We start from the raw sequence: 14,131 nt of genomic DNA, 5'->3' as shown, positions 1-14,131 counted from the left end.
AAAATTCAAAAGTTTACTATTTCTAAAGTTGACCGGGTAGAATTACAAGAGGTAAAATTACATAACCTTATGTAACATTTTAATAGCGTTATACTAAATCCTGTGAAATAATCGGACAGTTTATTATTATTACATTTATAACAATTCGTATGTTATCATATAATTATATTAGAACCCATTTTATTTCAGTAAAAGTTAATATGGTATAAGTACTTCTAATAATCAAAAAAGGCTCATCATTTACGACCAAAAACCTTAACCAATTTCCTTAATAAACTTTGCAGATAGATATAAATTGTAAACAAACATATAGAATAGGTTGAGGGATTAAAGCTCTGCCGCCGACATCAAGTTGACGCTATCTTGCGCACCGTTTTACCCCCGTTTTCCATAAATCTAATATTGCAAAAATCTTCAGCCCTCTGAAAACCCAAAGCTCTTGAGAAAATCCATTTATTTAAATACTTTTTTTATAATGTATTGCAAATCTTTACCTTTGAATGGTATACTTTTATCTCTCTCATAATTGATTAAATAATCGCAAGAGTCAAGAGACAGTTATATAATATGTAATGTGTTTTTATTTTTAGGTATGCTCTTCTAAACATTTTTAAATATCTTTTTATAGATGAAATGAACATTATACAGCGAAGGAGAGACTTGATAAATTATGTCGCCTTTCAGAGTTCAGCCGGCCGTTAATTAATAAACTTTGTGGCCGACACTTCAAGTGTCTACTATGTGGTTTTTTGTTAAATTCTACAATAACGGATTTTGTTTTGTCTATAGCCAACTATCACAGCTTAGTTCCACATCATTTAACTACATAATGAAAATTTAGCCATATACACCAAGCCAAAAAGTCAATTAACTTTGACGTGTTATTGCTGATACGTTAATAAAAGTACATAAAAGTATAAAGTATTGGTCTTATTTAAAAATAAACCGTGTAAATCTTATGGGAATAGAATGTATAGAATTCCACTTGCAAAGCGATAAATAATTCAGTGTCCCGAATGGAACGCACCGATGCTGTTTCGCACTAAAGCTAGATTACCAAAAGTTCCTAATGAAAATTAGTTGCGTCTCTAGTGTGTCTAATTCTTTATTAATGTTCACATATAGAGATTGAATATTTAACGTATTAGAGATAGAACTAACTCATTTACTAAACATGATTTGGGACTAGGATGGAAGTTACATCTTTTATTAATAATCCAAATTAATAATTGTTTCAATAGATTTAAGTCGAGCTAATCAATTACTGTTGCACTACCTGGAATCAGCTACCAACTGAAGTATTTCGAAACTAATTTGACTTCCTGGGTGCTTAAAAAAAAGCTTACCAAATCGTAAAGAGCTGGCAACGCACTTGTGAGCCCTCAGAGTATTGAGCATGGGCGGCGGTATCACTTAACATCAAGTGAGCCTCGTCCCCATTGGCCCCCTGTTATATAAAAAAATTACATAGACTATGACAATGACCGTCTAAGCTAGTCTGATACAACTTAAAGAATAAGTATTTTACCTGGTGAGGCCCAGAATTAACCAATTTGGCGGGACTGACGCATGTGGATTAAAATAAAATAGTATCAGCGCGGATGCCATCGGCCATCGGTGGGAGGCGTGCGACAACATCGTAGATTCATACTCTGCGTACTACACGACTGAGATTAATATAACGGCAATAAGTAGAGGAGGCATAGTTGGCCTATAGGCAACCGTTACATGTATATTTTATACAAAGACATAGTATAGACGTTTTTATAGTTCACTAGAGTTCAAAGCAATATAAAACTTGAAAGAAATTAATTGATCATCTTATACATCAAATATATGACGGGGAAGAGAAGCATACATTGAGGGCGAGAAGTCACAGGAACAAGGAACGAGGGCAGCACCTAAAAGTGTGCAGGAAGATCAAGGATTACGCGTAGAAAAAGGAAGGAACTGACAATGAGCGATAGGAATATTGTCGTCTAACGACAGGAATGCAAAGACTACTAACTAATAATTGAAGATAATGACGTCAACGTTAACTGACGTCATAAATTAGTTCGTTGGCATCAGCCGTTTAACTTCGACATTACAGTCTACTTTTTAAAAGCTTCTGTTGGGTTCGACCGCTCTATCGAACCGAGCGCCGCACCAACTAGTTTATAGCAACCCGAATTTGTGATATTACGTGACAATTCGAGTACTCGTTCCATAACCGAACTCGAATCGACTACAGTGTCAAACGGCAGGCGTGGGAAGGAGTGTCAAATGATTAATTTAATATTTATTGAGTTTAATTTTGAAATGACTAAAGTTATGATAAATTACATTTAATAATGATAATGACTATAGAATTATTATTATTATCGACCATTAAATAGTCGTTAATTTATATATTGTCAATCAAATAAACAACTGTATTAACGGTTTTGAATTAAATTGACTTTGATGTAGTTAATTTATGAGCTCTGTGATAATGAAAGTGACAGGTGACAGTGACGCCATTGCTTCGATAGATATAATAAATTCCTTTTAATAAGAACGACTATGGAAATACCATAACTATATACTATGAAATAGTCGTTAATTTGTAGATCTAGTAATATGCGCAAATTAAATAAACAAGTATTAAAGGTTATAAACTGATTAGACATTGAAAAGTTCCGAGCTCTGTGACATGTAATAATAATAGAAGCAGTCACCAGCGACATTGCCCCGATATATTGTATTTGAGATAATACTTAGTTATATTATATATCTTAGTTTACAGATACGGAACATGGAGTATATCATTGATTTGAACCTAAGCTCCTCAAGCGCTTGCCCACTAAACAATGATAGCGGTAATACGTTCAGTATTACAACGATTTATTACTTTCTATTAAATCATGGAATTCCTTTGCATACTATTTTAGTGGTAATTTATTATAACATCTCATTAGTGTTTAGCTAGTCGCGCAAATCTGAACCCTGATGTAGTGCGCAGTACTTAGCACGAAGCTCCGATGTGCACCAACAGATTCATTCATGTATATGCACATTTAATAATTATTTATTATAACATGGAATACATCGTAAAAAAAGTCCAACCACGAGATCCAAAATCGGAGCGAGTATCAGATTTGAGACCCAGACCCAAGATTGTAACGCCATTGTTTTAATAAAACAAAATAATATATGTCGCTTATTCGACGCAATTAATAATTACAAAGTTGGTATCACTACCGTCGTCCGACATTATTACTTAATATTTAAACACAGTTAGTGCGCACGTCCGGCGCAGGCGCCGATCGAAAAGCAACTCAAGGCATCACGACCAATTCTACACACTAGTCACTACTGACAAACTGACTTTGACAATTGACACATTGACACTTTACAACATGTAAGATGTCTATGATATTGCGTGGTGTTGCCATTGTAATCAAACAAATTACACCGTGTTCTATCGTAACCTAATCTCTGACAAATATGTATTCTAATACTAGTTTAAATCTGTTTTTCATTAATTACGTACGTTTATGAAAAGCATCTTGCAGTATTTCAATTGGAAATTAGAGAATGGGAAAGTAGCCCGTAGGCCTTTAATGGAAAGAGCGGACATCATAGAGAAATTAAATTACTTTCAGCATTCTATTTACATGTTTTAAGCTGACGTTGTAAACAAGTTCTACCGCTATTTTAATTACGAAATTAAAATCACTGAGCTTTAACGCGGAGGTATTTTTAGCTTTACAAGGTGCAGCTTTATGAAGTGCTTGTCAGTAATTTAATTTAAATGTCAACTGACATTAATACAGTTTTTATGTTGATACTAGCTGACCCGACAAACGTTGTTTCGCCATGTATATTATTTCTAAGATACATTGTTTTAGTTCAATAAAAATAACTATCATAAAAATAGGGGTTGATCGTAGAGTAGGGAAAATTAAGGTTTGTTGTTATGTAGGCATTTTTTATATTGTATCATAAAAAATACCCGTTATCAATTAAGGGTTTGAAATATAGATAGTAAAACAAAACATTTCATAAGAATCGGTCGAGCCGTTTCGGAAGAGTATGGGAACGAACATTGTGACACGAGAATTTTATATATTAGATAGTAACTGTGACGATTGGTTATCCATATCACAGGTTCTTGCCTAGTTTGGAAACCAGTCTCCCAATACCTTTTCAATTCAATTGTTATCTTATTGTTTTTGGGAGAAAATAAAAATTATTCTTATTCTTATTTTGATTCTAAACTTAACAAATAATCAACATCCATGTGGTGGTTTTAAACTATTTTATTTGGCTTGCCCTGATTTCAGCGATAGGTTTAGGAATCTTCAAGTCTGCAATATACTCGTATGTTTATAGGTTAACGAAAGATTACAGGTACTATCTACCAGGCGACAACTTAAATCTTAAATTAGCGCCTGAGCACTAACGAACCAAAGGGAACAAACCGAAGTTGGAAGAAAGACTCTTATATTTGGGCCGTTTATTAATTAATTGTTTTTACTAAAAAGAGGTGTAAATGATTATAATAATAAGAAGGTCACAATAGAACAGTAACATAACATTTAGTTAACAAAACTCAATTCACATATGTCTTTAAACTCTTGAGATAATTTTAAAATAAAACCAAGAACCTTTTACCAAAATCTCAACGAAAAATTAAAGTCAAATATTCGTTTGAAATATAGAAATGGTAATGACAATAAAAGTGAGAAATACCTAGAATCGTGCCAAGTTATCAACAACATTTTTTAGAGTGTGGATTTAAAGTGTGCCAAGTTGACTAGAATTTGCTGCGAATATTTTAGTTGGCGAGGACTTTGTGATCCCTATCTTGGGTATTAGCATATTGATCAGATGGGATGTTCACTGTGTTCTATTGAATCACATTTTCTGTTTTAGTTGAATTTTAATGTGTCTCCGAATGTTATATGTAACACCAATACCATCGAACAGAGCAGTGTTGGCCTAGTGGCTTCAGCGTGCGACTTTCATACCTGAGGTCGTAGGTTCGATCCCTGGCTGTGCACCAATGGACTTTCTTTCTATGTGCGCATTAAACATTCGCTCGAACGGTGAAGAAAACATCGTGAGGAAACCAGCTTGCCTTAGACCCAAAAAGTGGACGGCGTGCGTCAGGCACAGGAGGCTGATCACCTACTAGCCTATTTGATTTAAAAATGATCATGAAACAGATTCAGAAATCTGAGGCCAAGACCTAAAGAGGTTGTAGCGCCACTGATTTATTTATTTATTAATACTAGCGAACTAAACGGATGCTGATCCGAGAGAAATCTGCCCTCCACTTAAAGTTTTAGGTCTTGAATGAGCACCGAGAAATCAGTATATTTATTACGTACTTCCATTGCAATTGCAATCAGAGACAATTAAATTAAATTACCTATGCTTACGCATTTCTCTCAATACCCAATATCCGTCACAAATAGTTTAAACCGTGAAAGCACAGTGAACGTGCAAATAATATGACTACTTGGTTTTTAAGGTAGGGCGTTGTACTCGCCTTTTTAGTTGAAAATATAGGTCATGTAAGCTCATTAACAGAATATACAACGTGAGAATTGTATGCGAACATCAAATTGTGCAGCCAAAATTTTAAATAATTGTATCCACATTTATAAAGACGGTAATTTTGTATTTTCATACGTTATGTATTGTTATTCATGTATAAAATGTATGTAAAAGTGAGACGATTTTATTAGTCAAGTCAAAGTCAAAAATCATTTAATCATATAGGTAACACAATATACACTTATGAACGTGAAAAGAAATGTATATGAAATACTTTACATTTAGTGCCATTTCTAAAATCAAAGGCGTAGAACGGAAGAGAAGAACTGGCAATAAACTCTCCGCCACTCTTTTTAATCGCCATGTTTTGTTTTTATTAATGAACTATTCCCATTCTAAAGTTACAATGCTTTAAATATTAAATTGCAAAATAAATGCGTAAATAGTATGTTTCAAATATTACCGGAATGCTTAGCCCAAATTATTAGTACATAGACAAGAAGTGTCACCCTCTAATGCTTATTACGTAAATTCCCAAACACAATAATATCTAGAGCGCGAATTATTACGTAATGTTGCAATATGCATACTTCAGCTCGTCAGCACGGCTGCAACTATTGTATACGTTGGCTTTAGCGTAACTCAGTTTCCACAGATAAAAATGGAGATTCTAATTTCAAATACCTTTATAACTTTTTCTAACGTACGTTCCTTTGAAAATAATGTTTCAAAACTTTCTAGACACTTTTCGTCATGTTAACTAACATTTGTATACAAAGTCATTGTTTGTTTCGTTTAAACTAAAGCTAAGTTAACTCGGAAAAAAACCTCCATGTGTCTTCTATCAAGATGTTGTTTCTAACATTTATTTTTATTTTCTAAAAATACGTTTAAACACGCACAGCGCCATTAAAACATGAAATCCATGCATTTTAAGACTAGGTTTATGTCCTAAAAATCGGGAAATCCTTCCATTTAGTTTGGTCTAAAAGTTGAACTGGTGTAAACTATAGCTATTTGAAATAAAACCAAGGATGAAGTAAGATTTAACTCGCAGTTGGGACGCAGAATTTACAGCCTTTGTCGTTCAAAATATTTTCTAATTTTACAATTGGGACATAGTAAACCCTAGAGAATAATAAGACCAGAAAATGGGAGAGACTAAATAATTTTCACATACATAAAAAAATCGTTTTAACTCCATTTTGTGGTTTAGGTAAATGTTTTGAATTGGTTAGGCGGCCACTTCATCGATTGAGCATTGATCAATGTCATTGGAGAAAATCACATTCATATTATTTGTATTTTTCGTAGTTATCTACCCGAAGACGTTTCCAGTACTTTTTAGGAAAAAAGTAAATATGGATAATTTTTAGGAGATTAGGAAACCTCATTATATTTTTGTTATATTTTCTAGTAAGGGTTTCCTGGAAGAAATCACTTGTAAGCGAGCGCCCGATGCCCTCTTCATTTATTTATTCGCTACACATACACTAAAACTACTCGTTTTGAAAGCTATTAGACACTCAATTCATATGAGCCAAACTTATATAAGTTATAATAAATAATAAAAATGTTTATTGTGTCTAAAATTTCACAATAAATTCATGAGTTGAGACAGCCCCCGTAAGTAGTCAGAGACGTTGGGGTTGGCTCGCTACTTCCCTTATTTATACAATATTGAGACAGTTGTTAGAAAATAATACAAAACAAAACCCAGCTAAGAAGCAAGGCCGGTAAAAAAATGAAATAAAATGAAATGTAATTCTCATACATTCTCTGAAAATTCTATAAACTTATTCTATGCATGCGTGGTTGCGTGTGTATATGCGCATGTGTGTGTGTGAGTGAGTGTGTGCTTATTGTTAAAGTTCCAATGATGCGTTAAATGCCTATACCATTATTACTGAATAATCATAATGCGTTAATGATTTATTTTTGTCATACCTATAAACATAGGATTGAGCAACTCCTAAATTCAAATTATTTTTTAATTCAAATGTTTGTCGTAAATTCCTTAACGCCATCAAATAAACAATAAACAGGGTCTGTGCGAATTGATGAATGAATTCACCGCGAATGGACGACCAACCGCAAGTCCAATTAATTATATAACTTTGACAACTGCGGCTTTAAATTACCATTCATTAAATTTAACCGTTTGTGGTATCTTTCGCCTTTTCACGCTTTTAAAATTATTTTAATAAATGTGTAAATTATGTTTTCGACCAATCTACAAATTTTAAAAAATTGCAGATAAAAGCAAAATATGTCGATTCAAAACTTAATACTAACAATCTTATACAACGTCTTCTCAACCTGTCCTATGCTGAAGCTGAAAGTGTTAATTTTATAAGTATTTATTATAAAATTGTAAGAGTTAATGTAGAATGTATTACGAAAACATAAAATTATAAATATGTCAAATGGAAGAGACTAGCTGCCCACTACACATTCTAGTGTGGGGGCTAGTGCACTTTCTCTTTTAACTATACTTCCTTTTTTACTACGTGTCATAAAGTTTTTTTTTCTTTGTGTACATACGTAACGTTTATTAGTTTTCATACTATATTCTAACCTTAAATTACAGAAAAAATCTATTCCGTATTACGGAGATCAGTATTATTATTTGATTGACAATCTTATTTTTGTGTTAAGGTAACATGTTTCTAATAGTATTAATTAGCCAACATTTTATAAACCAAAATAAACCATGTTTACGACAACAAAATATATACAATGTTGGTGGATACCTCTTTAGAAATTACCCTTCTTTATTTATCTATTACTTGTTTATGAGTATAAACAATAATAAAGGTGAATAAAATTTTATTAGTGATATAAATTAATGTATTTAAATCGTAATAAAATATTCTGAATACATTTTCTCATTAAACTTTTATATGTACGGATTCGTTTCATCTATAAAGTTTGTCATACCTTTCATTCGAGGGAGAGACACCTGAAATGAGCTTCCTTGGAACTTTTCTAATTTTCCAATAGAACTTATACATTCCTATCGGAAGTTCGGATCATAAGCGATATCATACCGACTGTAATTAAGGTTTCGAAGATTTTAAACAGTTTTTTTGCTTCACTCTTTCACTTCTTCAGTTTTTAGGAATATGATAAACGTTTAATAATTAATTTATCCATAATAATAGTACAAAGCGGTTTAACTGATGAAACGCGGAAATTACACTTCTTTTTTTTAATACAATTTATCTGTTCAATAACAGAACTTATAAAATCTCTTTTACTAGCATCATTTCATACCATTTCATACATTTTCTGTAACCTTGAATAATTCCTTATAATTATTTCATTTACATAAATATTAAATAGAATTATAATTATAAGACTATATGAAAGATTCATGGCGCATTAACCATAAAATTTTAAATGGCATACAAAACGAAAGTCCACCTTCATTGAAAATTACCTTAATATTATTGTAAATTGTTTTCCTAACAATAATCCCAATCCACTCGCAAAAACACGAAAAAGGTAAAAACGAAGAATGCGCTACGGTAAAGTTTACGAAAACTTTACGCAACTTTGATAAATGTTTGAAAGAAATTCGGCCGTAAGTCAATATTTAACTGAAACTTTACGAACACTCAAAGTGTAATTAGAATGACACAATACGAAAAAATATTTACGAAATAAAAAAGTCATTTTCTAAAGCAATATTATTCTCATTGTGAATAATAAAGAGAGGTTTTTGGTTTATATAGGAGAGATACGCTAGAAGGTAAACGTAAAACTGACGACTCATTGGTGTAGAGGTTAGTACCCCTGACTGCGAATCCATGGGTCCTGGGTTCGATCCCCAGCTGAGACGAACATCGATGTGATGAGCATTTGGTGTTGTGCTTAGGTCTTGGGTGTTTAAATATGTATTTATATGTCTATCTATCTGTAATATGTATGTATATCCGTTGCCTAGTACCCATAACACAAGCTTCACCAGCTTAGCATGGGACTAGGTCAATTGGTGTGAATTGTCTTAAAAAAAAAGAAAAAAACAAAAGTCGAAACGCATGTCGTTTGATTGTGATCGTTAAATTGCAAATAAAAGCGACGCGATATGACATTGACAATCAAATTAGTTGTTCTCATTAAACCAATTAAATATTATTAACTTTAGTCTTATTTAATATCCACAAAGGAATTTTCGTAATACGAGGCTTTGAGAAAATTTAATCTAGTAACTTCCAAGTTGAACTTATATGCTTGTTAGTACACAGACCGTTCCTATCTAAAGGAATGAAAGTTTGAACAGTAGTTACAAAGAGCTTTTACAAAAAGAAATAGGACTGAAGTTAGGTACAATGTAATTTAAACCCTGCATACTGTTTTACATTTATTCGACATAAAATTTATTTTTATAAAATTAGATTTTTGACATTAAATGTTTGTAGGATAAACAGGAAAACACAAAACATTTAAAATAATCGTAGTAGTGTAATAATCTATCAGGTAACATGAGTTAAGAAAAATGTATACAAAAATTATTTCCAAGCATTTTATAGTCGGTCATAAACTGAACGCAGAGCCTAAAAATATAATTAGCGGGATAAAAGATTCCTGTGCCGAAAACGGTCGGTTTTCGGGAATTTTTACGAATGCGCGTTATTCACTAATCAATTAACGAGTTGGTTACAATTAGAAGTTTGCATATAATGCACATAATCTAAATAAAATAAACATACAATTCCATAAATACGTTTGATAGAACTTTCCAAAGATAACATTTATATTTCAATAAGTGGAAAGATAACTCGATACCCCGGGGAAATACGCAACATTGTCTTCCTTAATTTCTTATTTCACGCTAAAGTAATATCAAAATAATAACGTTATTTGTATGAGCTCCACGTGGGTTACATGTGTATTTTATATTCTGTGCTTTCAATTTGTTAAAATATTTTTTTTATTTCTATAAGAATTTCTGACTTAATAACTGTGAATTATAGACAATACAAAAGCACACTGACAAGATAAATCGTTGCAATATGTTATCAATAAAAGCAGATATTATATAATTTTTTACGAGGCACACACTGCAAACTCTTTTCGATTTTAAATAAATAATTCAATATAAATTTAAAATACTGAGAGAAGTTCCAAGTAACGAAATATTCTAATGTTTCACTTATAAAACATGGCCAGATTTTGGTTGTTATATTTAGGTTTTAGAAGCCGTCTCCTTACTAATGCGAAACAAATTCCATCTTAAATACGGTCGTGTCCCTTATTATATTCGCTTCCTTGACTCTGATAAGAGCATATTTTTCTTCACAAATCTAGCCTCGTTTCTATTTACGTATTTCGATTAGAACAAGAATTTATATCTGTCGTATTACGTTGACTATTTTCTATTCTTATCAAATAAATAAAAATCTCTGTTATTATGATTAAATGGTTGCACTTACTTTGAAATTAAGTTCTACTTGTAGCTATGCTGTGCTGAGCTACCGAGTAAGCCTGGAAAAATACATAATTGTGTTTATTATTGTATTTTGTTACCTATAGTGTCTGATAAATAAGTTAGCAAGAGTCATTATAAACGTAATAGTTTTTCCTTCTTACTACATAAGTTACGTGTCCCAACTAATAACTACTAATCGCCAAAGCGCCATCGAAGTACAAATACAATATGAAAACCTGCTCGCTCTCCCTTTACTATCTTAAGGATAGGTTTTTTTGAAAATAAATATGATACTTCAATACTCAAAGTATTATGTATGCATGTGTACGTAAAGCTGTTTAAGCGCACAGTATGTCGGATAAAGTACTCACTTTTACATTGTATAGAGAATAATGAATGAAAGAACATGACATTATTATCCTAATTCAAACATATTTTCTGTTCTGCTACAGACACGGGGTAGGCAACGCAAGACTTAAAAACTTAATGGCACTTCTCCAATTTTGCATGTGTTAAACAAAATGGTAGGAGTCTAAGGGCCTGTTTCACAATGTATGTATAAAGAACCACATAGCTATGTAACAAATAAATTATTTGGAAGATAAATTGTGCTATTTGACATTCATCGGACTCATAACTTATGATTGACTTTATGTGACAAATAGCGCTATCTGACAGTCGTGAAACGCAACAATAGTGTTTATCCTACCAATAAGTAATAAATAGCTAATTTGGAACTTATGTAGAACTTACCCGTACATTGTGAAACAGACCCTAAGTGACACTTTCTTTCTAGCACAAGTTTAATTAACATCCAGAAGAAGAGTCCTATTTTCTTTCACCGTTTCCTTCAATCTCAATGTATAAAGTAACTAGTTTTTTTTACTTGTTTCTATGTATGATAATAATAATTAAAGCACGTTTAATAAGGAAAATAGTAGAAGAAGTTAAACAATATCTCTATTATCAATATCTAAGCTGATAAGGCAATCAATAACAGCCAACATCATCATTTAGGCTCCGAACAGAAAGGTCATTAAGTGACATGAAGGCTGTTCTACTTTGTCACATTTGATTGATGTTAGCACAGCCCTGATAAGGGTAGCTAATCAGTGAAACTTCATTTATTACATATCGCGAGAATTATATAGTAACCATATGTATAAGTAATACTCGTGAGTGAAATAAAAAGAAAAGTACTTCTTCCAACTGATTCGAGAAACTTATTTATTTCGTCAGGGTTAGAAAAAAGCACTACATCTTCTGTTATTGAACTCAACGCAATGTTGGACTCTCATCCCTGAGGTCGTAGGTTCGATCCCCGGCTGTGCACCAATGGACTTTCTTTCTACGTGCGCATATAAGATTAGCTCGAACGGTGAATGCAAACATCGTGAGGAAACTGACATGAACTGACCCAAAAATTCGACGGCGTGTGTCAGGCACTGGAGGCTGATCACCTACTTGCCTATTAGATTTAAAAATAATCATGAAACAGATTCAGTAATCTAAGACCAAAAGAGGTTGTAGCGCCACTGATTTATATATTTATTATAATTCCACCATAAGCACAATATTACGACACGTATGTTTTATAATACCTCTCCTATACATAGTGCACATTAGCATCCCCATGACATTCTCTTGTCAATCTAACGTTGACACATTGTAAATATCACAAAAAACTTGGTAAAAATTTAACAGCTAACTAGTTTGTGCTATGAAGCTTATGTCGTTCTATGTAATAGGATTGCATGTGCCAATTAATAATGTATGAGGCAAATGTAGTCCATTAAGGGGGTACTCTATACGTTGTAACACATTTAATACAATTACTTTCTACCTTGATCGCTCCAGCCTCTTAATGACTCTCATCCTCCTAATAACTTTCACTTAGACGCAAAGTTTATAAAGCATTTACACAATACTGAATTGAACGCGTTTTTATCGACAACTGCGTTTATTCGTCCATAATCTAACCCAGTCTCAAGTTACATGTATATGTGAGCCATTAAACAATTAAGTAATAAACTGTGGTAATAAACACTGCGCCCATCAAATCTTAACTTAATTTTCTTTAAGTGTCGGATATGAAACCCTTGTAAATCTATCCTTTACGCCACATGGGACACCGAGAGCCATTAAATTTAAATTATCTTTATACCCCAACACTAATTATGTTATAAACGACCGCTATTAACATAATTTCCAGTTTATAGTATGTCAAGAAATGATTATTAACCCTTTGTATTGTATTAAATAAATAGTAATAGAATTAGTATAGAAACCGATATTAACACAACATTAATAAATATCGCACCCTTAGTAATATAAAGGCTTAAAACAAAAAATACGTGTTTAAAGAATCTGAATTATAACTTTCCAGCTTATTTTTCTAATAAAATGCTTAATATTTTAGTTATAAATGTGATTTTCTTCATATTTTTGAACAGTCTGCCTTCGACAAGTATGGACACGTTAGGTACTGGTTGCGACCTTATAGCAGTAAGAACGGGAGACGAGCGGGAGGAGTGTGAGAGAGACACAGTTATATTTACTTAGTCGTTAATGTTCTTTTTCTCTCTATGTCCGCGGTAGCCGGTAGATAATTTCGTTTTGTGCCCTTAGCACGGTCACAAAAAGCTATTTATAAAACCTTAAAAAATATTTCGTTTAATAAGTAAGTTTGGTTTAACATCACTGTTACTTAAAATATATAGAACTTAACCATAGGCAAAGTAATTTATTTATCCCACGAAAACTGTTTTCTTACTGAGATTTAGCATGCTTTACAAATATGGGTGCTGTATATACGGAGTTGGCTGTGTTGCCATATTATTAAAAATTTAAGTGTTGCAAGCACTTATTCTCGAGGTATTTACTATATCCCGAGGAATGAGAAATAATTAAGAATTATTAAGAATTATATTATTGAAGTGAAACTTCTTTAATATTTTTATCTTTTTGGGGTTGGAAAAAAATGTAATGTAACATTTTTTCGTTACGCGTCACATTTTTCCGTTACGCGCCATGTTGCTTTTTGAACTTCTTTACAAATATGGGTGCTGTATATACGGAGTTGGCTGTGTTGCCATATTATTAAAAATTTAAGTGTTGCAAGCACTTATTCTCGAGGTATTTACTATATCCCGAGGAATGAGAAATAATTAA

The 14,131-nt window shown here is 32.4% G+C and overlaps 1 protein-coding gene across 2 annotated transcripts in view; it reads right to left on the bottom strand.

Annotated features, from left to right (window-relative positions):
* The window catches only part of LOC125063072 (TWiK family of potassium channels protein 9-like), a 212,087-nt gene that overhangs the window by 87,436 nt on the left and 110,520 nt on the right, over positions 1-14,131 (bottom strand). For both annotated transcript variants that reach the window (XM_047669309.1, XM_047669310.1), the window contains exon 3: positions 10,965-11,016. The gene's annotated coding sequence lies outside the window, so the exon portion shown is untranslated. The remainder of the gene's footprint in view (positions 1-10,964; positions 11,017-14,131) is intronic.

The sequence above is a fragment of the Pieris napi genome, chromosome 2 (assembly GCF_905475465.1).
Source record: "Pieris napi chromosome 2, ilPieNapi1.2, whole genome shotgun sequence".
Classification (NCBI taxonomy): domain Eukaryota; kingdom Metazoa; phylum Arthropoda; class Insecta; order Lepidoptera; family Pieridae; genus Pieris; species Pieris napi.
The sequence above is the reverse complement of the archived record's forward strand: the minus strand, read 5'-3'. Positions and strand labels throughout refer to the sequence as shown.